The sequence below is a fragment of the Leucopleurus acutus genome (assembly GCF_964270905.1).
Source record: "Leucopleurus acutus genome assembly, chromosome: 10".
Classification (NCBI taxonomy): Eukaryota; Metazoa; Chordata; class Mammalia; order Artiodactyla; family Delphinidae; genus Leucopleurus; species Leucopleurus acutus.
The window spans coordinates 75,746,205-75,773,544 of NC_139153.1; the positions used below are offsets into that span (position 1 = coordinate 75,746,205).

General features: G+C 43.4%; 1 protein-coding gene across 1 annotated transcript in view; it reads right to left on the reverse strand.

Moving 5' to 3' along the window:
• RCAN2 (regulator of calcineurin 2) overlaps positions 1-27,340 on the reverse strand; it is a gene marked incomplete at both ends in the record, with an annotated part of 260,720 nt that overhangs the window by 110,299 nt on the left and 123,081 nt on the right. The window lies entirely within an intron of this gene.

Sequence of the window (27,340 nt, forward strand, 5' to 3'; positions counted from 1 at the left end):
AGAATCCTTCTGGAACGTGACAATACTCAGTCAAAGCTTTCCCTTTCAGGCATTCTCTTGATGATATCTGAGTTTTAATTCTGTGTGTAAAGTCTGCTAATGATCTAGCTTTCTAGTCAAAACGTCTCAAGCCTGGAGCATGTCTTGTTATGGCTGAGCGCTGAAATCCATCAGGGAGGCTAGGGTAGCCTTTGATTTTGATTCTAATCTGAGATTCCTGAGCAGGGATTTGAAGGAAGCCACGCTCCCGAAAATCTCTCGTGTACCAATGCTCCACACGCCAAGAGGCTTTATCTCCTGGCTGCAGCTCTCACAAGACACACAGGTGAGAAATTTAATAGCTCCTCTAAGTAAACAGCACACACGGCCAAGCTGGTGAAATAGGCCAGCTCAGGGACAGGAAAATCAGTGATTCAGCGGGACCCAGGTAATAAATACCTTGGCGATGATGGATAACAACACAAAACGCATCTGCGTGCAGTCCTAGATGGTCCGGGGAACTGATGGTGCAGATTGGTTTTGTTTATTTTGATAATTAGGGCGGAGCAGGTGGGAAGCCAGGAAGTTGAGACAGGTGACGTGTTTCTGTGGCAACCAGCCCTCCAGACTCCCCTTCCTGTGTCCTCAGGAACTCAGTGTACTTGGGAGTGTTTTTTGTTCTTTATCTCCTCCCCCCCGCCTAATGCTGCCTTCTAGAAAGGGTCAGATGCTTCCTGTTACACTGTGAATTCATGGTTCTTAGCTTTAAGATAGTGCAACCCATCTCAGATGACAGGGTCCCTCCAAGAATAAGCCGTGGATGTCAAGGTGAACATTAGGGTGTACCATTAAGGCACTCCCCAGTGGGGGAAGGGAATTCTGGAGTACGCCCCTACTGGGATCTCTGAAACCACAGTAACTGGCCAATCACTCTCTCTGTTCACAGGAAGGGCTTGAAGTGGTGCACATCTAAAATCCTGATGTCTTGATTCAGCTGACCTACGATAGTCAGTATGTTCCAAACACTTTACCCGGTTGCTACAAGTTCACAGCTTTAAGTAAAAACTGATGGATCAATAGATAGAATAAAGAGGAGGGAAGGCTTACGTGTATCAAAATCTTTGACAGTGGCCCCTTTCCCTCCATCCGTCCCATCCTGCTTTTCCTCCCAGGACTGAGCTCGGGGACCTGGGCCCAGGGCAGGAGAATGACAGAATCCAGATCTACAGCCCCCATCAGGCTGTCCCCTTGGCTGAAACAGACAAGGCTTCAGCACGGTTTTTCCGAGGTCCTCTGCAGGCTTCCCCGAGCTCCTGTAAATGCCACTCCAAACTCAACCTCTCTCCCGAAATATTAGGTAGAGAGAATATTCTCAGAACTCTGACTCAAATATGCGTGGTGCTCTGTAACTTCATGGAACTCATCCAAGTAAAATTCCTCTGGGAGAGCCAGGCTCAGGGCCAGGAACAGGAAGTCGTTAGGGTAACCTGGGGACACAGAGGGATCGGGGGGGACAGAGGGGCCCTGAAAAAGAGGAAGACATGCAGAAAGTTCGTCTAGGGAGGCTTCTGAAGACAAGGGTCAGCCATTCCACATCTGGAACATTTGACCGTATTCTGCTTCTCGGAGGGGGACATTCTGAAAGACCCCAAGACACCAGAAAATACAGACAGTGCAGCTGGAGGCTGGGGCAGGGGGAATCTGACCGGTCATGCACAGACAAGCCTCAGCAAATACATCTCAGACCCCATGGCAAGGTTCTTCATTAACCTGAAGAAGCTGCATCCCAAATAAAGGGAAACCTCCTTTTTGTACAAGGTGAGCATGAGTTTTATCCTCTGGCTTAGAGCTTGTTATGGTTATAAACGTCCCTATTTAACCTCACAGTTCATACCTGAGAGCAGACAGTAGGATGAGATGTGAGGTTTATTCATTCCTCCCACTGCTTAACTGATGAAAACCTATTTCAACTCTTGTTAAAGAGAAAAAGGATGGAAACTTGTCCAGGACAGTATTTAAGTTCCCGGGCGGCACAGGAAGAAACACTCATTTATTTACAGAGAACAACAGTTTTTTTCCATGCATTGAAAACATGATAAATGGGAAATTTTATACATAATTATGTACATCAGAAGTCTCTTACCATGTTACCAGACTTTAAAACTTAAATTGTGTCTATAAATAACATTTTCCAAACCCATGGGATATTCTTCTCATTCCTCAGGTGGACTTTAATTCTGAGAGTCATAAACCCTAGTTTACTTTCTCAGGTATGGTAGACATTCTGTTTGACGTAGGATCTAAACCAGGATATATTTTGTTCGATTGTGAAGTGCAGTTTTCCGGCAGTTAAGTTTGCTTCTAAATGTCAGTCCCTGTTACTCTGCAATTTGTTATTAAAAGTTTTAAATATTTAGAATGTGTATGGTGAGTGTGGTCTACATTTACACAATGCAGATACGTATATTGTGTGTGTGTGTGTGTGTGTGTGTGTGTGTGTGTGTGTGTGTGTGTGAATCACAGACTTATGGTTGGAATTGATCCTAAATGGCACTCAGGGCAGAGGTGTGCAGCGCTAGCTATTTAGGAGAATCACCTGGGAAGCTTTTAAAAGTCCTGATCTTCAAACTGGTGAAATTTCAATAAGGCTCCTGGTCTACTATTAACGTTATGATTCCAATGTCAATTTCTCGGCATTGATGTTGGACCACTGTTATGTGAGATGCTGCCACTGGGGAAATCTGGGTGAAGGGTGCAAGGGACCTCTCTACATTATCTTTGCAACTTCCTGTGAGCCTATAATTATTTCAAAATAAGAAGTTAAAAAATGCTGATGCACAGGCCATACACTAGCACAATTAATCCAGAAGCTCTGGGGGTGGGATCCTGGAATCAGTCTTCTTGAAAGCTCCCCAGGTGATGGCAAAGTAAGGTCCATGCAGATAGTCACTGATCTTTTCCAACTGTTTACTCGATGTTTAAATGTTTTAGACTCTCCTAACACATTGCTTATTATTTTAACAGTAATAAAGCACATTTCAATTACTGAACAAAATATTTATTATGAGCTTGCTAATATTCTAGGAAACCCACAGAGATTTCTCAGGGGAAAGATTAAATATATGTTGCAGGTAGAATGTTAACTTTGTAAATAATTCCTAAAGTGTTTTGAATGAACATTGGCTAACCCTATGAATTCCCTAGCAATTGTTCACAGTGACAGGAATACAACACGTTACTATGGCATAAAGACTTAATTACCTTTGTAAATAAAAATACCAATACTTCTTCCGCAATTAAATAAAGAGTGCCCTTTTGTTGTTTAACGGGTATGCTTGAACTTCAAAACTTTTGCAATGTATAACCAGAGTTGTCTCCCCAGACACCCTCATAATAAAGGCAAAAGACCTGACTTAGATATCAGCCTGAAATGAAGACGAATTGTAATAAGTTTCTTAATCTAAAATTCAATGGCTCTGGTCTTGAATGCTGTGTATCAGCCCTATGTGATGTTATTAAAATATTAAAAATAGAAAATCCCCTCCATACATCCATATGTGTGCAGACTGGAAAGAAATATTGACAGAAAGAGAAAAATCTTAAAATATACACATGAGAATATACAACTCTATAGGAAGGAAGACTGCTCAGAGGAATAAAGTGAAAATGGAAAAAGGGAAAAGGAACAGAAATTCTTTTTCCACAGTAACTGCCACCTCTGTGTCCACATATATGATTTGACAGGTGCACAATGTAAAAGAAAGAAACCTTGGTATCTACTAACTTACGCTTTATCATAACCTACAGACTACATTGACACTGGTCATCAAACAAGCCTGAGGGCAGTGACTGGCCATTAGACCACCATGGGAGCAGCCCCGCTATTTTTTTCTAATTTATTTTATTAAAGTATAGTTGATTTGCAATGTTATGTTAGTTCCTGCTATACAGCAAAGTGATTCAGATATATATATATGTTCTTTTTCATATTCTTTTCCATTATGGTTTATCACAGGATATTGAATATAGTTCCCTGTGCTATACAGTAAGACCTTGTTGTTTATCCATCCTGTATATAATAGTTTGAATCTCTAATCCGCAACTCACAATCCATCCCTCCCCCATGCCCTCCCCCTTGGCAACCGCAAGTCTGTTCTCTATGTTTGTGAATCTATTTCTGTTTTGTGGATAAGTTCACTTATGGCCTATTTTAGATTTCACATATAAGTGATAGCATATGGTATTTGTCTTTCTCTGTCTCACTTATATCACTTAGTGTGATTATCTCTAGGTCCGTCATGTTGCTGCAAATGGCATTCTTTCTTTTTTTTTTTGGCCAAGTAGTATTCCATTGTATATATGTACCACATCTTCTTTATCCATTCATCTGTCGATGGACATTTAGGTTGCTTCCATGTCTTGGCTATTGTGAATAGTGCTGCTATGAACATAGGGGTACATGTATCTTTTCGAATTATAGTTCTGTCCAGATATATGCCCAGGAGTGGGATTGCTGAATCACATGGCAACTTTATTTTTCATTTTTTGAGGAACCTCCATACTGTTCTCCATAGTGGCTGCACCAATTTCCATTCCCACCAACAGTGTAGGAGGGTTCCCTCTTCTCTACACTCTTTCCGCAGCTGTTATTTGTAGACTTCTTCTTTTTTTTTTTTTTTTTTGTGGTACGCGGGCCTCTCACTGTTGTGGCCTCTCCCGTTGCCGCTCTGCGGCATGTGGGTTCTTCCCAGACCAGGGCACGAACCCATGTCCTCTGCGTCGGCAGGCGCACTCCCAACCACTGCGCCACCAGGGAAGCCCCTGTAGACTTCTTAATGATTGGTCCCTATTTTTTAACTCAGGTCCTCCACCATATATACAGATGTGCTTCTCAGGTTTCATTGTGCCAAGATTCACCTGAGATTCTGATTCAGGAGCTCTGGAGTAGACCTGAAATTCCACATTTCTAATAAACTCCCAGGAGACGCCACTGCTGCTGCTCCAGGACCACACACTGTGGCACCCCCGCCCCACAAATCTGGCCAACCACCTGGCTGAGTGGCGCCGTTGCGCTACTACCGTGACCAGGCGAAGGCTGCAGCTGCCCTAAAGACCTCATCACAAGCACCCTCACAGGGAGTGTGTCTTGTAACACTGACATCAGTAGAGTTCTATCACCAGAAACAGGAAGCATGGTGGAAGGGAAAACGATAAAGCTATACCCCAGTGTCTTTTTGTCTTTAAATAACTTTAAATATGTTTTGTTTCCTCTTATGAACAAATGAATGGTCTCCTTTTAAAAAGTAAAAAATCTGAAATGGTGGGTTTTTAAAATCTTCTTGACATTTTCATTGAATTCTGTGCTTTGATTTCTTAGGTGTTCTAGTACTTTGGGGTGAGATAGCCCACTCCTGGCCCCCAAACAAAAATAAGGAATGTTTTATGACTTGTAGAATTGGCCTATAATGTAATTCTTATCTCTTTAATATGCCACAAATATGTCTACTAACTGCTATGAATGAAATTTTAAACTTCTTATATTGCAAAGGGCTAGACCACTGGTAATTTATGTTTTGGAACAAAGACCACTTTGAGAATATGATGAAAGCTAGAGAGTCTCTCCTCCCATAGGAAGATGCAGAAACGAGTGGTTCACTGATCCTCAGTAAGTTCCAGAAGCCTTGGAGTAGAGGCTGCAGGATTCTGGACTCTGGGAATGAGGCTCTGGCTCCCGAGTCAACCAAGCCTGAAACCCAAGCTGATGGCTTCCCTACGCCAGAACCTTGACATCCTCTTTTATAAGTTAAGATGTAACAATGTCCATGGCCCTTTTCCCTCTAGGAAGTCACGACTAAATCCAAGCTCATTCAGTTCAGATGCTTCAGCTTAAAATGCTTTAAAAAACCAATGATTCTCCCCAACTAGTTAATACATCATGCAAAGCTCAGTGTCACAGGGTGGCCAGGCATTAACGCAGCTTTGGGAAACCCTTGATATTACCATTTCCATTGTTCACTGGGTAACCTGAGAGAGTAATCAGGTACTTTCAAGAGGGCCAAGGAGGCAGAGAAATAAAAAGATGTTGAGCAACGACTCACAGCTCAGTAAAGCTTGGCGTGATCTCCAGACGCAGATCCAAGGAATCTAAGAAAGCCCTCTGTAAATTGCTCCAGAATCGAAGTGAGGAAGTAACAGTCATATTTCCAGGCTTGGCCTGAGTGGCCAAGAGGCCAGCGTGCTGCTCCATTTGGGCAGATAGAGCCCTTCCTTACTGACTCAGCTGGCCCAATCACCCCACCCTGCCACCTCCAAAGAGCTTCCTTCGAAAGGGGAGGGTGCAGAGTAGTTTTAGAACATCTGTCATAATGACACAGAAATGAGCCATCCTGAGGGCCAGGAAAGCCTCACGTGGTGACCCTACTTCATGACGCATCCTTGGAAGCTGACGCAGTGAGTCAGAGACTAAGGGAAGAAGCAGGATGCACGGCAAGAAGGATCAGAATTATCCTCCTATTCACATACCTGCCCAGCTCAGTAAACTGAACTGACAAGTAGAGAAGGCCAGGTTTGGTTCATATTTCTTCTCTGATTTCCTTGTGGAACCCATGAAAGAGCTGTCCTCTCTTGTTTCCTGCTCTTTGGGTCCTCCCTCTAGCCCAGTAAAAACTTAAAGTGATCCTAGGGCTACGCCCCCCCGATCCCCCGAGATTTTGATTTCACTAGGCTGGAGTACAAAGCCTGGATGGTGGTGTTCTTGTTTGTTTCCTCAAATGATTCTGATGTGCGTCCATGTTAGGACCCTCTTTTCCAGCCCCCCAGAAATCTCCTCTCGGATACAGACGCACTCCACATGGTCAGGGAAGACGCACAGTGGATGTGAGCCCCTGTGCAGGTCTGGGCCTCCACCGGCTGGCGAGGCTTTGCAAGGGAGATGCTGGGATTCCCAACGTCATTGATGAGAAAAGCGAGGCTCCGAGTGGGAAGGGACCTTGCCAAGGGTCAATGAGAGAGCAAATGAAAGAAATGGGATTCTAACCCAGGGCTTGGTTTTAATACCCACCACCTGCCCCCCTGCAGTGAACACTTACCCAGGAATAGATCCCCCACCTCCCCACACACTGTGCAGACCAGTCTTTTCAACCGCCCTGCAAGACACACATTATATTACAGCCATTTTACCAAATAAGAAAACTGAAACTCAGAGGGGTTAAGGGACCTATCCAAGCTCAACAGCTAGATAAATAGAACATTCTAGTCTCCCCAGGATCTACTTTCCGAGGCCAGTCTTTACCCATTCAGTTCTCCTCGTAATTCTGCTGTGACGCACTTGACCTTCTCTCACTATACAGGCTGGTTTTGCCAGAGATTTGGGTACCTCACAGTAAGGAATGAGCAGAGGGGGCTATCACACCCAGCCGACACTGGCAGGCCACGCATGCCCAGTTGGCCACAGGCTGAAGAGAGTGAAAACTCATCCTGGTGCACTTGCGTCTGTCCTTAGTATTAACACCGAAAGCCCCTCATTCTGGAACCCCCTCCGTCTTGGGGAAAACCAAGATGATTGGTCATCCTAGCTAAAGACAAACTGCTGGCAACTAAACGGAGTTCAGAAGGCTAGGTCTGAGGCTTCCCACCAGAAGACACATTAATCAGACTCTGTCTGGTTATGCCTTTAAAATTCATGTGGAAATTTGGAGATGGTTCATAAAAGAGTCACCAAGATAAAATTTACAGAATGGAAACTAGGCCTTAGTTAAGGAGTTACTTACTGGTGAGTGATATTTCTGTTAGTGATTGTAAATATATAATGGGACTAAAACATAAAACATTCATGAATATTGCTTATTGCATGCCAGGCACTGAATGCTTTAAAACCCATATTAACTATTTAATCCTCTCAGGAACCCTATGACGGTGGTGCTCATATTCTCCCTGGTATAGAGATATGGTTGCAGAAGCCCAGAGAGGTTGACACGTTCAAGGTCACACAGCTAAGTACGTGTTGAGGCTAAGATGTTTTTAATTGTTCACAAGGACTTCTTAACTAGGGTACCAAACTTCAGGCAGGTGTTAGCAACAGGAATTGCAGATTGCTCGGGAAACACAGGCAACCTAAAGAAGAGGCTAGGACAGGACAAGCGTTTAAAGTAGTTTAATTTTCACCTTGTCGAGGGCAGGAAAGAGACTCAGGGGAGGTCTTGGAGTCACTTCCGACTCCCAGCCAAGATATTGTCTTTCCTTTCCCTCACCAGAGAAGGCATCAGCTTAATATGAACTGGAAAAATCTATCCTGTCACCCCAGAACTAATTTTTGGATACAATCTTTAGTTTATTTTTACAACATGCAAATCAGAGGTACAGACGGAAAATTCAATAACGTTGTAATCCTGGTGATGCCCTAGGTCTAGGATGACATTTATCTAGGCAAAAGCACTCTTGTGGTCCTAGGAATGATGGCTGTGGCATTTGAAAGCCATATTAGACCCTGCTGCAGAAATCCCTTCTCCTACTTTTGTAAATCCTATAGGGTAAAACAGAATTTATCAAGTCAAAGAAAAATAGGCTTCCATAATGATCATACTGTGTGTTTTGGGCTGCAGCCTACTCGCTGCCATGAGCACACTTCAGAAGGGCTCTCTGTGGCAGCTTGTTTGAAGCAAGGATGATGGGGGAGGAAAGCAAGATACCCCCCACTAGATGGGGGGAAGCCCCAGGTCCCCAGGGATCTCTAAGGGCAGCTCAAAAGACCTGGGATTGTCCCATCGCTGGCCTTCCTCTCTAGCCTCAACTGAGAGCTCCCCGGCTAGAATGGGAGTACCCAGAGCAGCGGCACATTAGAAGGCATTGACCCCTGAGCATGGAATTTGGGGGAGGAGTTTTTCACATTTCCTCATCTATAAATCAATGCATTAAACTAGATGAGTGATTCTCAACCTCCTCTGTGTATCAGGGAAGAGGCTCTTTTACAACCAACAAATGTCCAAGCCCCACGAGATTTGGTTTCAATTGCTCTAGGGTAGGCCCAGGTTGTGTTAGACACCCCCCACCCCCACCCCAGGTGATCTGAACCCACTGTCAGCAGCCGTCTTCACCAGTGGTTCCCAGCCCAGGCTGTACAGGAGAATCACCTAGGAGATTAAACAGAATCCCAGTGTCCCGGCTATGCTCCAGGCCAATTAAATCAGGATCATCGGGGCGAATCCAAGCAATTAGTATTGTTTAAAGCTGCTAGGTGATTCCAACACGCAGCCAGAGCGGAGAATCACTCAGCTAGGTGCCGACTAGGGGACCATTATACCTGGGAAATCCTGCTCTGTTTACAGTTCTACAGTTCCTTCTCCTTCTAGAATTCTATAGCTCTTTCTAATGCAGCTGGTTCCCCAAACTGAGCACATTAGAATCACATGGAGAACCTGGAAAAACACAGACTTCTGGGTTCCACCCCCAGAGGTTCTGATTCATTAGTTCTAGGATAGGACGCAAGAATTTGCATTTCTAACAAGTTCTCAAGTGATGCTACCTGCTGGTCCAGGGATCACATTTTGGAAACCACTCCTCCAAAACAGAATGGACGCCCAGCTTCAACAGCACAGAGAACAGAACCCAGGACAAGTAACTTTTGTTGGAGAAAAAATTGCACAGGGCTGCGAGGATCAGCCGTACAGGCAGCTTCTGGACGGTTAAGGTTGACGTGATACAGAGACACTGACTGGGCACTAAAATGCAAAGATGTTGGGCTGAGAAGTGAGAAGGTAGCAAAGACATACTTCATCTTCACCAACATTTGGCCCAGAGCCTAGAGAGATTTGTCAGTCTAAACACAGGAGGGGAGAAGGTAGGAGCATGTGCCGATCTCATCAATAATTTCATTCTGTCAGAACTCTCCAGTGTATTTGCTTACCATCTTCCAACTATTCATATTTGATGAATTGGGTTATTTATGATCATATTTTTCTGGATACATATATTGAGATATATTCAAGCTGGGCCCAACACATAAAAAGTGCATAATCATTGCTCTGAATAATTGGAGATGCTCAAAAGATAAAACTATCAAGAATGGGGAAAAGGCACATGACAGGGGATGGAGGATGAGACCAACATATATTCAGCATCAGCTGAGGGCGAGTGTATCCTGTTTGTGTGAATGCATCTTATTTCATTCTCATCAAAAAATAGTTTGATAATAGAAGTTACAAAATACAGATGCTAGAGCCAAGGCTCAGAGATCGCAAATCATTTGTCTGAGTTCCCAGATCTCCCAAGATTTTTTTTTTTAAATTTTTATTGGAGTCTAGTTGATTTACAGTGTCGTGTTAGATTCAGATGTACAGCAAAGTGAATCAGTTATACGTATACCTATATCCACTCTTTCCTTTTTTTTTTTTTTTAAGATTCTTTTCCCATATAGGCCATTACAGAGTATTCAGTGGAGTTCCCTGTGCCACTTGGAACAGGGATGGTCCAACATGGATGGACCTAGAGGTTGTCATACTGAGCGAACTAAGTTAGACACAAAAAAGACAAATACCATATGATATCACTTATATGCAGAATCTAACAAAAGAGGGTACAAATGAACACGAGCCAAGACTTGAATCTGGGCATGTCTGACTCAAGAGCCCAAGCACTTTCCGCTGTATCTCTCGGCCTTTACTCCACATATATCCTATCTCTTTGTTTCACCCACCAGAGGCTCTGGGAAATTGCTGGCCAGTTCTCATCTAGTGCTTTTCAAACCTCAGCGTGATAAGAATCCCGGGGGTGGAGTGTGGAATCTTGGTAAAAATGCAGATTCTAGGGTGGGGTCTATGATTCTGCATTTTCAAACCAGCCTCCAGGTGATGCAGCGCTGCTGGTCTATGAACCACGCTTTTCATATCAAGGTCTTAGGAGACGTGGGTTTAAAGAGAGCTTTACGTAAACAAAAGAGGGGGACAAAAATCTTCCCAAAGAACTACTTTGAGGAAGATATCGGAGGATAAACAAAAGCAGAGGCTGGGCTTACAAGATACAAAAACGATTGGTTAATATTTTGCTTTTTTTTTTTTTTTTTTTTTGCGGTACGCAGGCCTCTCACCGCTGCGGCCTCTCCCGCCGCGGAGCAACAGGCTCCGGACACGCAGGCTCAGCGGCCATGGCTCACGGGCGCAGCCGCTCGGCGGCACGTGGGATCCTCCCAGACCGGGGCACGAACCCGCGTCCCCTGCATCGGCAGGCGGACTCCCAACCACTGCGCCACCAGGGAAGCCCTAATATTTTGCTTTTAAATCATCAATCAACCATCTGTTTGGTACCAAATAGGCAGATGCATGAAAATCTGTATTGGTTCAATCTAAAGAACTCTCACTTTGCTACACTGGGGAAGGATCCAGAAAAGTGGCTTACCCATTGATAATAGAGGGAGAAGCGCATTCTTATATATGGTTCTAATGTATGTTTTAAATTTGTCATTAATTTTGTACAGTGGTGTTTGAAGAGTGAAGACAATAACAGGTCTTGCCCCTGCCCCCATGTATGTGTAAAACTTGACTTGGATTTTCAGAAAAATGATCGATCTGTATACAGCAGTAGGGTTTGATGTCAAAGCCTCTGGATGTTCCTTACATCACAAAGTGGTTTTAGGCTTGATCTTGCTGCAAACCAATGCCGCTATTTTCCAGAATTTCCATATGGACTGCAGCCCTGACATGGTAAAGTGGAAATCTATTTGGTGCACAGCAGGTCCAGCATATAAGAAGTGACACAGAGAGCTATCCTGGGGGAAGGGCAAGAGAAAATAGAGCTGCTTGGAATGAGACTGGAAATCAAAGCGAAATAAGCTGAAATCTCTGCGGGCAAGAAGCCAAGGGTGTAGCCAGACATGGGCAGAGTCTGTAGGAATATAAAGGAATAGGGAGCTATTTGACAAGCTGGATTTTTAATTAAGAAATAGAGAGCTATCCAGCTTTCATCTGGGCTACCCTGACTTGAAATGCACATTTGAGTTTCTATTATGTCACAAGTCCAGATGAAAGGTAAAAAAAATTGAATCAAACTTTTTTTTTTTAAGGAAAAACTAGTTTGAGTACTGTTTGAGTTTGAGTATTGTTATGATCTGAAATAATGATTGGACAAGCCATTTAGAAGTTACATTGATGTTGCCTTGGGCTTTTGAATTTACCAAGAAGCCTGAAGGTAAGTCAAGATTATAGTTAAACAAAATGACATGTCTGCCTGAAGAAAGAGGAGGATCTTTTTTTAAGTTTGGTAAATTAAGACTTTTTATAGCATGCTTTCTTCAAGAACAAGGTGCTGATTTTCCCTGGGGTGAACTGACACCTAGATTGGTTGACATTTGGATTAGTTTGAATTTTCTTGGCAGACATGATGTCAGGAGATTGTTTGCCGTTATGGACTCCCTGCTGCTAAAGGTTTTATTTCAGAGATTAGAAAGACTGGTGATATTGTTCGTGCCCAAAGAGGGGTTTATGGTAATCCCGTGGTCATTTTTCTTCAGCTGGATTAGATAGTGAGAACTTATATATTTTTATCTGAACTTTTCCAACACCTATCATTATGGTTTGGGGATTTCAGCAGAGATAAAGTTTTAAGAGACAGAGAAAAATATCAATTAAAAAAGGGATGTGAAATTTACATATTTATTCAAGTCTTAGAATTTGAAAAATGTTTGATCTCACAAACAGACTCTGATGAATTCATATGGACTGGTGTGTTGAGAAAGATTCTGAGGTCTGATATCAAACAGCACCATGACTGAGAAGTGATGTTTGCCATAAATCCAACTTAGGGTAATGACAATACACAGGCCATGAATGTATCACCTCATTTTAGGAACCTAAGTGATGAAAGGTTTTATACTTAAATAGGAAAAAGTTATTAATAATTTTTTTTTCCTGCTCAAAAGGAGTGACTCCCAGCAACGCAGATTTATTTTAGAGAAAATGTATCAACTAATATTTTCTGCAGATCCTTAATGCTGTAGGAGCTCCCCTTCCTTATAAGGTAAATTGAACATTCACCATAAGGAAATGTTAATCAATGGGATGATGAACCACATAAATCCTTAAAGAGGTGGTAACCTTACATCACCACAAACTCATCCGCAGGAGGCTGTTTCCTTTATTAGAGCCTGTATTACACTAGCAGTTTGATTATGTCACAATTCTGTATTTTCTTTTTTTTTTTTTTGCGGTACGCAGGTCTCTCACTGTTGTGGCCTCTCCCGTTGCGGAGCACAGGCTCCGGACGCGCAGGCTCAGCGGCCATGGCTCACGGGCCCAGCCGCTCCGCGGCACGTGGGATCTTCCCGGACCGGGGCGCGAACCCGCGTCCCCTGCATCGGCAGGCGGACTCTCAACCACTGCGCCATCAGGGAAGCCCCTGTATTTTCATTTTGTATTTGTTCCCTCTCTAACTGTATGTTGGATTCCAGAGGGAAAGTCCAAATAACCTAAGGAAAGGCATGATGATGAGACACATAGACCCAGTTGATATTTCCTTAATGATCACAGAGAGAAGACGAGTTACTCTGCAGGAATTCTTTCCTTTGTACGCATTTTCATTGTTAATGAAAGAAATACAGTCCTTTATGCCAAAATGTACGCGCAGCATCCTGCTCTCACGCAGACCCGTGGATAAACCAGTGGAGCTTGCTTTAGTCCACTGTTCCTCCATCAGGGTAGGAGGCCCTGATGAGATGCAGATTTTGAACAATCATTTGTTATATCTGGTTCTTGTATTGTGTGATACAGAAATTATTAAGCTAATTTTAAAAATAGACACTCTTTAAGGAGCTGCGCTCCTATTCAAGGGGATGCAATGATAATTATGCTTTTTGAAAGAACATAATAATTAATTCTCTAAGAAAAAGAAATCCAGTAGCATAAAGTGGGAATTAGTAGGAAACTCAAATTACTATGAAAACCATCACCTCTTCTTAAGCAGAAGTGGAGAATTAATCACTTACTTTTATGATGAAGAATACTACCAGTGGCTGAATGTACTGTTTCATTTGGTTTTCTTTCCCTGTGTGTATCATAAGTGTATTTCAAGGTTCTGCCACGTGCGCATCATATAACTTAGCTGAGCACAGGCTGCAGTATCACGTATGGTACTTTAGGACTTTGAAGAGAAACACATCAATTCTAACCTTACAATTTTCCAATTAAGTGAATTTCAGTTTAGAAACACATTTTTCTTTAAAACCAAAGAAAGCTAAATTATACTCAATAAGAAACTAGGATAGTAAGTAAAAAACAGTGAGAAGTAAAAAGAGAATTCTAAAGACATAAACAGGAAAGAAGAAACTAAGCTGAAATTCATAGACAGATAAAAAAGAAAGGGGGAGGGGAGGGCAAGGGTGTGACATGAAAAAGCAGATCACATTTCCACAATGTAAATTTCCTCCTGGATTTTTATTGTGCAGTTAGATACAAACCCACAACTGGCCTGGCCCTTCAACATCACTTCCAAGAGTACACAGATAAAGAAAGAGGAAAAGCCTGGAAATGTGAACTGATCTTTAAGTGAATATGGAGGGTTAGCAGTAAATTGCAGAATCCGATATAACTCCAGGTTCTCCAACACTCTCTAGCCTTTCGGTAACTGGTAAGTAAGCAGGTAACCGAGTAACAGAAATGCCACCAACTCTTGTTTCCATGGCTTACGTGGGACTTGAGCTGCCTGCTTGGCCTCACCTGAAACTGAGCAGGACCCCGTGGGGCCCTACCCGAGTACAAAAGCCCCTGCATTTCCCCGTTTCCTTGTTCGTAGGAAAAAGGTTTTAGTCTCCTAGGCCTTCCCTGAGTTCCAAAGAGCAGATACACGTGGTTACTAATTAGGGAAGTGACAGAATGCAGAAACAAAGGAAAAGCAGTTAAGCAAGAAAAGTACAGTAATGACAATAGTTCAGAGATAAGACAGAGCCCTACTTCCTCCTCAAGGGATACACATAACAACTGACACATATCTTTGAGTTGCTCTGCAGAAACTATTTGAGTTGCTCTGCAGAAACTAAGACCCCCCCACTCCTACCCAGCCAGGTGGATAATGGCGACTACATGATTAGCACAAGCACGTAGACCCCAAACTGGTCGGAACCAGAAGGTTGATGATTAAGATTTCCAGAAAGTCACCCTGTTAGCTCACCACCAACCAATCAGAAGAAAGTCATATACTCTGCAGCCCTCACCCCAAATGTTGCCTTTAAAAACTCTTCCCTGAAAGCCATCAGAGAAGAGAATTCAGGTGTTTTGAGCACGAGCTGCCCATTCTCCTTGCTTGGGGCCCTGTACTTCACAACCTGGCATCAGTAGATTGGCTTTGCTGCACAGGGGGCAGGCAAGCAGACCCCAAGTTTGGTTCCGTAACACCCAATCTGGCTTGAAACCTTAAGGGCTGTCTCCCCAAACTGCCCCTTAGGCTCTGCACCATGCTGCATGCTTTCTATTTTCCTCTGGCTCAGCTGGAGGGCACCTGCTGTCTGATATGTGCTTTGAGACCTTCTCACTGCAGCCCCTGTTGCTGATACACAACTTGGGGTTCTGATGCTCCTGCCAGGGGTGCTATCACCAACAGCCCCCCAAATGACTAACCTTCAGGGGCCAGGGAGGCCCGATGTCCTCTGGAGTCCTTGGTGGTCCTAGGTTCTAGGAAGAAATGGCCTCATCTCATATCATTCTTCATCTTGCTTACTCTGCTACAGCCACACCAGCCTCTTTCTGTTCTTTGAACCTGGTGGGCACATGCCAGCCTGTTCCCTCTGCATGGACCACTCTTTCTCCAGGTTCTGACATGCACTGTTCCCCCATCTCCTTCAGGTTTTACTCAAGTGTCACCTTCTCAGTGAAGCTTTCCCTGGCCATCCTTCCTAAAATTGCAACCCTTATCCCAAATTGTCACTTCCTATCACTCCGTCCTGCTTTTTTTTTTTTCCAATTTATCAGTCTAACACAGTACATGTTTTAATTATTTTATTTCTTGTCTGATGAAGGGGAGCAGAATATACCACCCCAAAATATGCCTCTCTGCCATAAGGATTACTTTTAGGCTGACTGTGTTTTGAGAAACAGCAGACATGGGAGAATTTCTGCAAACAGAGTAGAGGTTATCCTTTTGTAAGGGAAATTTACATTAATAAAGGAAATCTCCATTTATAAGTGTCTCCCTCCCTGGACCAGGATGACTCTAAATGACAAGAAAATCTAATCAATGGAGAAGGCACTGACTTAAATCTGCATCACAACCTCAGCCCTGTTTACTGTGCTTTTCCTGGTAACCTCCCATAATCAGTCAGCCCAGTCCTACCTCTGTCTTTAGCCTAAGATGCTGTTTAAGGTGGTGGTTTGGGCGGTCTCAGGGAGTTTATCATTTCTCCTGTATACATGAGGTATACATGTTAATGAACTTCTGTTTGTCTTTCTCAATTTAAAAGTGATTTTCTCTTGTTAATCTGTCTTCTATTACAGGGGTCTCAGACAAGAACTCAGAAAAGTAGAGGAATATGTTTTTTCCTCCCCTACACTGACTTCCTCCATTAGCAAATAATCTACATGAAGGCAGGAGTTGTTGTTTTGTTCAGGGCTACTACATGCCCACCTAAGCACATAATAGATGCCCAGTTAGTACTGGTTGAATGTTGAATAGAATGAGAAGGTCCCTCTCCCTAAGCACTGCCTCTGTGTGTGTGTGTGTTTAATGGAACACTCTTCATAAAAACAGCTTCTTCAGTGTCTGTAGCTGAGTGGCCAGTGCTGAGCTGGCGACAGTCACCATAGCAGGGAGGCCGCCCTTCCTATCTTTTCCCAGAAGGCACCTTCCTCCCATCCAGATGGACTCATGCAAATGTTTGCCTAGAGGTTGCCTGCCCTACCAGCCAATCCACCAGACCAGTCTTAATGGTTTATCTCAATATGAATAAGATTCTTGGGCATTTCCTTCATTTTTACTATAAGGCATATGAAAATATACTGGGACCCTCAATAGGAAACGGTCAATTTCATCTAATGGTCTCCCTTCTACTTCCTTCTCTAAGAATTTAAGCTATTTTACAGGTTTAAATTCTCTACTTTCAGCTCCACGTCTTTGTTCTTCCTTTCCCTTCCGTAATCATGAATCATCAGATAAAGCTCGCTTAGCCAGTTGCTGGATGAGAAAATAACCAGTTGACAACAGTCAAAGGAATTCGAGAGTGTAGGTTATTAGAGGCATGTTTTAAATAATACTAGCTCCCACCATTGGTGACTTTCTCGGAGTCAGGCATTACGTTAGGTGTTCTTCTTGCATTCTTACTTAACTTTCAGAACAACCCTTTTAGCTGGGTACTTTATTGTCCCCAGTTTAAGGATGAGGAAATGAGGTACAGAAAAGCTTAGGGAATTTACTCAAGATTATACAGCTGGAATGATCAGGCTAGGATTTGGACAGGGGTCCTTAGACTCTAGAGCCTACGACTGTAATGACTATTTCCCAGGGCCACAGAATCAACAGTGTGGTTCCTGCTCAGCTGCTTTGGCTGCTGCCTCAAGTAGCCTGGTTTCCTTTCCTGCTACCTCGACTTTCATCCTGCTTGAAATAAGTCTCACGTTCACATCTTCTAAACTCTGAGAAGGTCAAAACCTTTGCAAATGGTTGCCCAGGCAAAAATCCTAAAACCCAGGATCCTAAAGTATCCAGATCTCTTCCTGACAGGCTGGGAAGAGGTCATTTCTTTCAGGTCCCTCCATGCAAAAATCCCGAAGACCATTGGCCATCCTCTACCTCCCCCTTTTCTATTCAATTCCTTCTCTGTAGCCCACCTCCTCACCTCCTACAAGAGTTTCTCTTTTTCTTTTATTTTTAATTACCTTGGACATATCTATCCTGGCTGATTGTCCAACCTTTAGAGAATTACATGCAAATTTAAATGCAACATGCAAGGGGACTTGTGTTTATAACACAAGGGAGGCTCAGCTGGAAAGAAGTCACCATCTCAACATGTAAATTATTACTGATACAGTTTAAGGAATGGCTTAAGAATGGAAAAGTCTTACTGATATACTATCATGTGTGCATTTTATTTGGTTATTTTTCTTCACAAGGCATTGATAACTCTAGACTTGTCAAAGCACACCATTGGATGGAATTATTGTGGTTGTTTTCTTTTTTTTTTTTTTTTTTTTTTTTTTTGTGGTACGCGGGCCTCTCTCTCACTGCTGTGGCCTCTCCCATTGCGGAGCACAGGCTCCGGACGTGCAGGCCCAGCGGCCATGGCTCACGGGCCCAGCCGCTCCGCGGCATGCGGGATCTTCCCAGACCGGGGCACGAACTCGTGTCCCCTGCATCGGCAGGCAGACTCTCAACCACTGCGCCACCAGGGAAGCCCTGTGGTTGTTTTCTTAAAGGAGAAAGTTCAAAAGAACACCTGCTCTTCCCAACAAATATCCTAAATATCTAGTGACAGCCTGAAGATTACATGAGATGCTGACCTATTTAGAACGCTCTTGAAAGCCCCAGTATTAAAATGATGTCACTGTGGAACTTCAAAGGCTTGGCGGGTTATGATGAATTTGAAATGTCAGTTCAAGATCATGTTAAATCATTTCATTATTCTGACCCATTATTTTCAGTCAAGACGGAGAGTCATTCTTTCATTTTTTTTTTTTCACACTGATGAATCTCTTATCAACAGTAAGAGATGATCTAGTCGACGTATCTTTTAAACTAAGTATGGGGATTTCTCTTGCTGATTTAATTTTTCTTACTCTTGAAATACGCATCATCTCAGATTGTAAGATGATGAAAATAAACTACATGTAGGCTGATAACGTTTTTCTTCTACTGTTTTCTGTGTTTGTTCTAATTTCTAATGTCTGCTTATGTAGCTGCCAATTAACCCTAGCATTTTGAAATGAACGTATGAGGCAAATGATAATTAAAAATAAATGTATCTTGGCTTTTGTATGCTCCTCAATTTCTCTTCAGACTCAACTAGCTCCAGGAAACTTTTCTCTATTCTCTGCTCTGAACTGCATATAGTATCCAGATTGATAATCTGAGTTGTTTATCTTCAGTCTAGAGAAGAGGTGGGTAAACTGTTTTCTGTAAAGGGCCTCTTGGGGGTTTGTTCTTCTACACTCAGATGACCTTCCTCCTGGACATGGTCCTCAGCGCAGTCCTAGTCTACATAAAGTTGACCAAGGCCCGGTCAGTGCCTCGCCAGCACCCATGGGCATTACTCACACTCCTAACCTTGCCGGTCTCTTTAGTTTTGGCTGATGCTCTATCTTGGTTATCCTCTCTTTGCCTCCTGTTTTCCTTCTCTACTCTTCTTGGCCTTGCTTTGTGCCCAGGAAGCTGCCCCCATGGAATGCATCCCCCCAGCTCCCTTATCTCCTGGCTTCCAGTTGAGGTTGGCCAATGGGAGAGGCCAGCAGGAGATCAGGGGTCAGCGAGAGAAAGAGTTGGGGGCCACGTTTGCATTCTTGGGTGGCACCACTTCCCCCTGGCAACCTATTTGAGCTCTTGCTAGGCCTAGTAATAATATTTCTTCTCCTTGTTCCTATGACCCAGAAGGCGGCAACACCTCCCCACCACTGCCAGCCTCTGAGTACCTCAACCCCCCGGTTAGTTATCCTAATACTCTTCAATGGGGAGTCTCTTCATTAATGTCTCTTTGTTCAAACCTTCTAGGTGACTCTGTCACTCAGTCAGTATCCAGCTCCAACACATAGTTCACTCTCCACATTGGATGTGCTTTCCCAGGTACCACTACAAGTCACCTGCAGTGTCACACTCATTTTTTTTCCCCCAGGCTTCTTTCTTTTTCAATTTAAACCCACCGCTCAGTGAGCTATCTTCTGAGGACTTAACTCAGGAGTCTTAACCTGAGATGCATGGACACACAAGGGTCCCAGGGTAGATTTGGCGGGGATACATTCGTACCCCAACATTGTATAAAAATTGTATTTGTGCCTTTTTCTGGGGAGAGGGCCTGTAACTTTAAGCATCAGCTTCACAAATGGCTAAGAACTCATTTTAACTAAAGGTGAAAAAGAAAATAAGCAAAGCTGGATCCAGCTCTACCATTTTAATTAATGAGGCATGATTCTTCCAGTGTTTTTACCCTAGGCAATGATTTCTGACCAGTCTCTATTCATCATGAGAATCAACTCTGTTGCGTGTCCAAAAAAAATAACCTTGGTTCTAAACAATTTGGGGAACAAAATAAGCAAGTAAAGATGGTGGCCAAAATACCACTCTTATTAATCACCGAGGCTGGCTGAGTGTAAGCTAAGTAACTTAGTAAGAGTGACATGGGGCTGGCCAGACTTCCTCATCAATCACAAGCAAAGCTGTGCCAGGGCAGACTTTTCCACAATGAGTGTGTGTGTCCAGGTAAGGCTCACAACACGGAAGGTAGAAGAGAATTCCTGCTTCTTTGGTCACACCCAATCCCAAGAGGCAGAAGAAAAGATGAGCTAAGCTAAGCATTTCCCATCCCCCCCCCCATCTACCAATTAGATATATCATTCTACCTCCTCAGGGGTAATTAAGGAGAAAGGTATATGGAGGAGCAGAAGAATTCCCTATCAACAAATTATACCATTTTTTTCTACTCCTTATCTTAAATTATATAAGATTTTATGTTATATCACTTAATAACGATCATGTGACACTTCTGAAATATAAGCACCAGTGTCTTGGCCTTGCCTGTGACTTTGTAATGGGCTTTAGTCAGTCTATCCCATGCCATCTCTAGGCCAGTTCTACAGGTCAGCAAATCACCACTCAGTATTGAGGGCAACTTGCGAAAGGAATAAAAAAGCTAAGTCAGGGAATTTCCTGGCAGTCCAGTGGTTAGGACTCCATGCTTCCACTGCAGAGGGCACGGGTTCGATCCCTGGTCGGGGAGCTAAGATCCCGCATGCCACGCAGCACAGCCAAATAAATAAATAAAATAACAATAAAAAAGCTAAGTCGGAAACTCTAATATCTCCAAACAGAATTGATTCATACTAAGTGGATGGGTCAGAATACTTTTGACTCCAAACCACAGAAAACCCAACTCAAATTGGTTTAAACAACATGTAGATTGTTTTGTCGACATATCTTGAGCCCCAGATGTCTGTTAGTGAGCCAATCACTGCCAATTGGGATAGGCTTGCTCTTAAACTCATCAGACTTTGGATGGAGATCAAGATGGGGTCAGCTTCTCCTTAGCCACCTAGGCTGACTGTGGGAACAGTGGCTATGCCTGAGAAAATGGGTTTCTCTTAGGAGGAAAAGGAGAGTGGATGGTGGATAACTAACACCCGACAGAGTTGTCACGTGCAAAGCTCCACCTTTTAGGACTGCATGTCCCTGTGTAAGTAACATTTTCGTCTATCATTGAGATCTAGTTTTGATCGGTTGAATTTCATAAATAGGGAACAGAGCATAGAGGTTCAATGAACATGTGTTGAATAGAAACCAAATGTACTGAACCATCATATGCGTGGCCTGGAACCAGGTGGACTAGGTAACCACAGAGACCTCTTCCAACTCTAGTTGAAAATTAACTTACAGGAACTATATGGAATATAACCAAAGGCAGAATTCTCTCCCAGGCAGCATGCCCAAGGGTGTTTCTTATTATTCATGCAAAAGATAGTGCTGAAGAGTAGTGCACGATTACTATAATCATATTTCTTAGCAGTCAACTGGGACTGAAGATGCAAAACAGATGGGATGGAACCAAAGGGTCATCACCACAACAGCAGCAACTAGCATTTATTGAGCACATCATTTGTACCAGGCTCTGTGCTGTACATTCAAATACATTTCATTATATAATTTCAACATTGCAACAATTCTGAGTGAGGTAGTATTTCACCAATTTGCAGACTAGGACATTGAAGCCTGGAGATGAAGCACACTGCCCAATGTTAAACAAGCATGTCACTCTGCAGCCCTCACACTAAAGTGGATATAAACCAAGACCACATCAGACTCTTCTTATTTTCCTGCCAATTGTCCTGTAAAGTCAGAAATCCTAAAGGATTCCTTTTCCTAGGCAAGCTTTCTAGGCGTCATCATTCTATAAATGGCAAAGTGCTCGGAATCATTTGAGGTACGATCAATTCAGAAAGCGCCCTTGTCAATTGTTCTTGGATATTGGCATTTGGAAAATGAGGAAAAGGATTTGGTCTGGTCACACTTACAGGTGGAGCCCTTCCAGTTTGGGAGCAAAGCCTACCCAAGACTCTCCTTGGTTGTTGGCCAGCCATGAAAACAACTCCTCAAAAGGCAGGCCAACCACCAGCTGTCAGAAGAGCTACTTGGAGCTTTAATGTCCTACTGGGTCCTGTAAACTATCGGAAGCCTAGGTGTTCCATTTGTAAAATAAGGAAAATAACATTTGCCCCAAGGATACTGCAAGATAAGTGTCCTGAGCTTACAAGAAAAATAAAAACAAAGTGGTATTTCAGATCTGGAAGACATGTTAGAGTTACTAAGGTCATTAAAAAAATGAGTCCCAGAGAGAGGGCTCATTGTCTCCCATCATGTTCCTGGAGAATCGAGGAGCTGGGGTCAGCATCCAGGTCTCCCACTGTTGGGCCACTGTTCGCTCTGGACGTCATCAGTCACGGACACACCCTAGCGGTGGGCTACAGGGAGGTCAGCAGACAATTCAGTGTTATTTCATGAAGATCGCTTTCTTTGAGTTCCTAAGAAATCACTACGAATTTAGTTCTGTTGTGTGACAGGCAGTTGGGTTGTTGGCAGGTAACTAAACTGAAGCTATAGGGTCAAGGAACATAACACCTGAAAATCTCCTGATTTTATTCAGTTGGTATTTTGTTTTTCCTACAGTGAGAACTAGTCCTTAAGCAAGGGAAAATGTATCACTGCATTTGTCCCCATATTTTTCCTTATCTTAATGACTAATTAAAGACGGTAATACCGTACTTTACATTTCTAGTAAAACACAAACAATGGAGACAGGGGTACCTAAATACAGCAGCAAACATAACAGAGTCTCAAGGTAGAAGCTGTTGACCTAGACTTGATGTATGAGACGATAGAAGATGTCAGTCTCTGTCTGTTTCCCTCCCTCCCCACCCCACCCCAACCCCTCCTCTTACCCTATCTCCTCTCTCTCCTCCCCTTAGAACCAACCCCACACCTGTCCTGGATACTTCAGGTGAAGTCTATCCCCTGATGTTCCAGCCAACAGATGCTGTCACAGCAACATCCCTAAAACTCTATTTCTACCACGCCAACCCAGCCCACTGACGCTGCCTGCATCACAGAACTCAAGATATGTTGTAGTCATTTCATTGTTTGTCCCCCCAGGGGACTGTGAGCTCCTCGAAGGCAGGGATGATGTCTTATTCATCCTGATTCCTCCATGGTGTAACAAAGTGCTTAGCACATAGAACACATTTACTAAATTACTGGCTATGTGACCACCCTAAAACCTGCCACAGCTCCTCCGGTGCCTGTTACATCAAAACCCCTTTTATTTTTCATCTGCTCTGCCCTCTACTACAGCATCTTCCCCTGGCTTTTCATGCTAAACATCGTCCTGGAATCGATCTCAGCCCTCCCCAGTTGCCCCCTCCTCTTAATTCCTACGGTGCCTGATCATATTTTATCTTATACAATTATTTTAACATTTTGTAGGTATCACTCAACTCTTAAACAGAATTTTTTAAAAATATTTTTTAGTATTCCAAAAAGCCTACTATAAATAAACAAACATATATATAGTGATGCTTGATACTTGAACAAATGAACGGATAAAATACGAGGCTGATAGGCTCTAACACTCCCCACCATTTTCAGTCCTATGAATCTAGAATTAGATATTTTTAAGTGATTTCTAGATTCCACAGGTTGAACGCTTTTAAGAAAGCCTACATTTTGACAACGAAACTAAATAAAACAGTGAGAAAATTTCACTCTTCCTATTTTAAACCTAAATGCATCAATTCATCGTGCCTCCGTTTGCCTGACACAGCCCAGCACTTTTCCTTACCAAACCATATTTGTAAGAGTGCAACTTGGAAGCCACAGAAACACAAGGCATGTTTTTCAAGTGGCTCAGTCACAGAAAGATGAAAGAAAACCCCTTTGCTAGCAAGGAAAAAATAATTCTACTTCTGTTACGCACAGTTTAAAGTTCAAGTCGTGAGATTCCATGAAAATCACCACATGGTTATTTGGGAAATACAAATGGCCCTAATACTCTTCCCACACGTATCACTTAAACTTGACCACCTCCTTCAATCCTGCCCACTCTCGGCCTGTAGGGTTTTCTTCCCAAACTCAGATATTATATCGTTCCCCAGGTTCGTATCTTTCCCCAGTTCGGAATCCTTCAATAGAGACCCATGACTTATGAACTAAAGTACTGAAGACACGCCTTTCAAAACCTTCACCTTGGCCTCCGTTTTCCTTTCTGGAGAGTCTCTGCCCCAGGCACCAACTTCACCAGCCAATTTGCCATTCTAAGAAAACAACATCCCCTATTTATGCTCCTTCATCAGGGATCACAAACTTTTTCCATCAAAGACCAAAGTAAATATTTTAGGCTCTGCAGGCCATTCAGTCACTGTCAAAACCACTCACCCCTGCGGCTGTACTAGTGCAAAAGTCAGCAGACAATATGTAAAAGAATGGGTGTGCCTGTGCTGCTAAAACTTCACTCATGGAAATGGAAATTTAAGTTTCATACAATTTTCACGTTATGAAAATACACTTCTTCTTTTTTTTTTTTTCAATCGCTTAGAAACGTAAATTAGCACCAGGACCCTACATAAACAGGTCGTAGGGCAGATTTGGTTGATGGGCTGCGGTTTGCCCACCTCTGTTCTAGGACCTCCTACATGTTCCATCTGCCATGTCTTTCTTTCTTCTCACCTATAAATTCCTTTTCATGCTCAGTGTCCAGTTCAAATACCATGCTCCCCGGAATATGTGTCAATTCCACTTAGAGGTGATTTCATGCTTCTTCCTTCCTGCTCCCTGGAACCTTCTGGTTACATCCCCAAAGAAGAACTTGATGCAGTTGGCGTTGGCTGCCATTATTTTTGAGCTCATGAGATAAGGATTCTCTGTGATCCTTTGTTGAATTCAACCCCCCTTGAAGATCACACCCTCATCCCCCTACTACACAATGCTTCGTGCACAGCTGACACTCAGCAAATATTTAATTATAAAAATCTATTCCTCGCCTCTTTCCAAAACCTACGTAGAGTATTGATAATGAAATCAAACTAGAGCACCGAGACCATAAAAGTTGAAGGGAGCAGATCATAAGGTCTGATGCCATCCCTGAGAATGGGCTCTGGGCCTCTGTGCTAAAAGGCAAAGATGATAGTTTACAAGGTCCTATCAGAAAGGAGGAAGCAGACCACATCAACAGAAGCAAAGTTTTGTTTCTTTGTTCCTTCTCCTTGGCATTAAGTTACGAAAGTAGCTGCTTGTGTGGAAATCTGTGTAGGGCATTTGGTGGCAGGCTGGATACTGTCTTCCACTGCAATTAATCCTGCAAGACAAAGACGTGCTTTTCATATGGCTGCGTCTCAGAACAACTTGGGAAATGCAAAGGCAATTCCATGAGGAGAAATGGTCCCAGGATACTGCTTTCTGGAGCTCTAGCTCGAAACAAAGACGGAACTTAGAATATAACCAAGGCGGGGGAGGGGGGGTGTAAATTAGCTGGGGCGCGCCCTCCAGCCTATCCTCCCTAATGCTTTTTCTTCAACGTCATAGCGCCATGTTTCATAGGCTGGAGGCCCCAGATAAAGTGTCTGGCAAGGGCTGGCATCTAAGTGAGAAGAAGGGAGAACCACATTCTCTCCTGAAGGATGGAGGGGCTGAAACACACTCTCCCCCCGTTGGATGCTCAGGGGAACGTGCCCACGAAGTCACCAGCCTGCTCAAATGCAAGACTGGCTACTCCCCAAGCACTGGTTCAAGGGCTTAATTAAGACCCTGGAGATCTCTTCCAAAGAACCTAGTGGAAATGACTTTAGCTTGGAAAACATTCAGATGTGAGCGGTGCCCTATCCTGGCGGTAGGAAAACTCATAATGCTTTCTTACATGACCAAACAGAGGAGCATACTCCCCAGTGGAACCAGCAGGGTGAGTCAGCTGTGAAGTGTAGCCCCAAGTCAAAGAACGAGGGACTTAGCGTACAGAGTTATTTATTATGAACTAACTGAAGAAGACCATTAAAGCCCAGGGCCCAGCTGTCTTTTTCTGGCAGAAGTTAGCTAATGGGGCAGAGTGCCTCTGGAGGTCATCCCCAATTTGCACCATCAATACTAGGTAGCTGGCCTAAATAAGGATCTTTCTTCCTGCTTGTTATAAAGCATTTGCGGTCACTTTATCTAAAATCATATTAGTCTGTTATGGTATGAGTTATAAGGATGGGGCTATATCCTGACCAGCCTGGGAGGTCAGGGAGGGAAAAACAGGAGAGGATACTGGTTCAGACCACAAAATTTGGAGTCAGAAAGCCTTGGGTTCAAACCCCCAAGGGGCCACTTATTAATTATATGACCTTGGGTTACGCTATCTGCTCTATGCCTCACTTTCCTCGTCTACAAAATAGAGATATTAAGAGTGACCTCATAAACTTATAAGATTAAAAGAACCCCCACACGGGTAATGCATGGGAACTCAGAAAACGTCAGCTGCCCCTGATTATCTGCATCCCCACGGCATCCGTCACAGCGTCCCGCACACAGTAGGCACTAACTAAACACAGGCTGACTGATTTCTTGCAATTAAGCTGACCGCCATTCATTTGTTAATATCCACGGTGCCAGTTCAGAGAGGCTGAGGTGTGCCCCCCAGATGCCCTGGGTTTCCTGACTTGTTTATAAGCAGTCAAGACTGGTCGTTTATAAATGGCTTCTTTGGAGGGAGTAAACACAGAGAGGGAATGGAATGGGATGAAAGACAACTTAACAAACATCACTTAGCTCTGACAGCTGCAGCAAAGCTGATGAATACCTGGCCCAGGGCCTAAGCCGTTCAAAACAACAATGGCAGGTGTTATTATTATCATCGTCTATCGACGGAGCCTGAAATCTGGTCTTCTGGTAATGATCCTGTCCAGACAGAAATGCAGGCTTTACAAGAGTATTCATAACCTGGGATTTAGGTAAATCCCGTACATCTTGGGACATATGGACCCAATGATGCTCCAGTGAGTCCTGTCTCCTTGGAATCTTTATTCGTAAAGTGTGAAACACGAAAAAGAGCTGCCACATTTGGTTGTGCAGGTTGTACACTGCACAAGCCTCAGGGCCCCAGTCACTCACATGGTCCAGGATACCCTGGGGTTCTGGAGTGTACAAATCAAGGCTGCAGCAGCCCTGCTAA